This window comes from Cololabis saira, chromosome 20 (genome assembly GCF_033807715.1).
Source record: "Cololabis saira isolate AMF1-May2022 chromosome 20, fColSai1.1, whole genome shotgun sequence".
Taxonomy (NCBI): domain Eukaryota; kingdom Metazoa; phylum Chordata; class Actinopteri; order Beloniformes; family Belonidae; genus Cololabis; species Cololabis saira.
In genome coordinates, this window is record NC_084606.1 from 20,242,536 (window position 1) to 20,245,449 (window position 2,914).

The window sequence follows — 2,914 nt, forward strand, 5'->3', positions numbered from 1 at the left end:
CGGCGCTGGTCTCATTTTCACTGCTGCCAGTTTTGGCGGAGTTACCATGGTAGCAGGAGGACGATGAAATGATGAAGGAAACAGAAATCACTGAGTAGATATAGTGCCCCAAGACAAATCCCAAATGATTTAATGAAGTTCATTTTGTCCATGGCTTTACAATTTAATTTGCTCATTTTTTTTGCACAAGAATTTTTAGGTTTTTTAAATACCTGTCATGTTTCGGTGACTCTGATGAAGGCGAAAGGAATCGTTGAAACATGTCAGGTATTTAAAAAACCTAAAAATTCTTGTCCGACAAAAAGAATTAGCAAATTAAATGGTCAAATCACAAAGTTTGTAATATACCCAGTCCAGGAAGTGGACTGGGTATATATATATATATATATATATATATATATATATATATATATATATATATATATGAACACCTCTCTTACTGTCCCCCACACAGACTCTTTTCATGTCCTCCACTGAGTTTCCAGTCATCTTTGCACCCATTATACCTTTCTGCATTGCCAGTTCACAGAGCACTCATCTCATCTCTGTCATCTTTGGCCTCCACTACTACCTCCCAAGGCCTAACAGGGACATTACAGATGCAGAACAAAATGTTTAGCTGTACTCCCTCCAAGCTTTTTACACAGCAGGCCATAATATTGGTGCTACAGGGGCAGAACAGACTAGCTGGGGCTAATGTGAGGATATCTGTGGGAAGTGATGAGGTCAAAGCCAAACAATAGCATGACAGTCTGATCAAACTGATCAAGTATAGAAATAAAAGGAAAAAATTTAGGGATTGGATTTTTTTACGATTTCCACCACAGTTTGTATACTGGCATGCACCGTTTTTGGAGGCAATGGTGTAAACTTAAGTATAAACTTTTGCCTGATATAGTTAGTTGTGAGCATTGTCCAGCAGTGAATGGTGTCAATAAGGCATATGAGCGGATGTAACCAGTAAAAAAGAAAAAAAAAGCAATGAAAACCCAATTAGCTCAGTGCTGTTGTTGCTCTCTGGAGGCTGTTTACCACCATAGTTTCTCCTTTGGCTGCGAGATAGTTACTTCACCCCGACCCCTCCCTGCTCTGCCCCCCTCCCCTCCTCAAAAACAGGCCACCCATCTGGTCCTCTTTCTGCCGGTCCTCTCGCCTCTTCCTCACTCAAATAAAGGTGCCAATCACTATAATTGGCACCCCACGGATCAATTGTCCCAGCTTAAAGAGGTGCCCCTCAATGTAGTCTGGGCTCAGCTACCTACGAACTTACATCTTGTTCTGTCTTTGACTGCAACTCCTCACCATCACGTGTAGTTTAGCGGTTTAGGTAGGAAATAATCAAAATATGAATTACGTGACACATCTAAGACTAACTGCTTTGAGACAAACCTTGACGCCGACGATGGAGACATAAATTACTTATGAACTTTGTCTCAGTAGTTAAATGTTGAAAACTTTATGCATTTTATTTTTTCATTTAAATTTAAATTTTCTCTTTATTTTAATATAAATATCATGCCACAACTTGCAGAAGCACTTGACTGAGCAAGCGCTTGTGTGTGCAGGGGGCACTTTACTCCTGAACCAGCTGCCTGTTTCATTACAGAGACGTTGTTGTTCTTCACTTCTTTTTGTTTCAGTTTTTGCCTGAAGGACTTCTTTAAGGAATATTACCAACTCATTAATATTATTTTTAAAAGGTTTGATTAGATTGTAGCTATTAGATTGGATTAAATCTTGTGAATGGGTTAATAATAAAAGAGAGGAATCAAATTGGTTTATCTTGTGACATAAACTCTTACTGCTCCTCTAACCACCTCACCCAGATTTTGTCCACAACTAAATGCCCCATAATGATACAAGTATTGAAAGTATAAGTATAATAAATCTTGCTTTACATTATTTTACATACATAAGCTGCTCTGATGAAACACCACCGTTTGTTGACCTTGAATGAGAACAGGTTGTGTTTGAGTGTTTAGTAGCTGGTTCACAAAGCAAAACATATTTATATGACAATAAATAACCTTAAGTGCCAGGTTATTTGGGTATTCTGTCACTGAGTGGGACTCGTATTACTTCAATATAAATCGCATTACTTCTGTTTCCAGTTGTTGTTTGATGTTGAGGAAACAAAACTAGCTGGTTATTTTTGGGAAAGCTGGATCATTTCACATCACCGACACACATGCCAGTTGTAGGAAGGCAGGATTGTATTTGATTCAATAATGTTGCCATGGAAACAAGTCTCATCCCAGGGCATGTTGAAATTGTGCATCCTGCTTTTGAAATTTAAACCATATTGATTTTAGGGAAAATGAATACTATAATGCTGTGGATTACGTATGCATCTGCAGAAATGTTCTGAAATGAACCTGAAAAGATCTGTTCTCTTTGAAATTAAATAAGGACTTATAATAATATACTAATAAGGCTCCTACAAACTTATGATGAAGTAACAGTTCACAGTTCAGAGATTTTGTTTTTCATTAATGTGCTGTCTCAAGGACTTTTCGGCCTTTTTTGTGCCAAAATCCAAACGAAAACATGTTTAAAATTTCAATGTAGAGTATATAAACACAGTGTCCTTCCGTCAAAAGACCTGAGAGAAATTTCCTTCATTTGCCACATGATTAAACTGAAGTCAAAGTTTTTAAAGAGGTTGTCGCCAATTAAATCAAAAATCCTCATGAAAGGATAGAGAGAGCTCAAAAGAGAAACTAAATGTTGTTCATGTTGTGTTAAAAATAAAGAATAAATATGTACATCTGGCCTTGAGATGGTGAAGAGGATGAAATAAACAGAACACAAGGAGCAAAGTACATAGACATATATTTATATGCATATGATTAAAAATACATATACATATTGTACAATATCTTAGCAGAGCGTGAAAACAACTCTGACAGCCCAG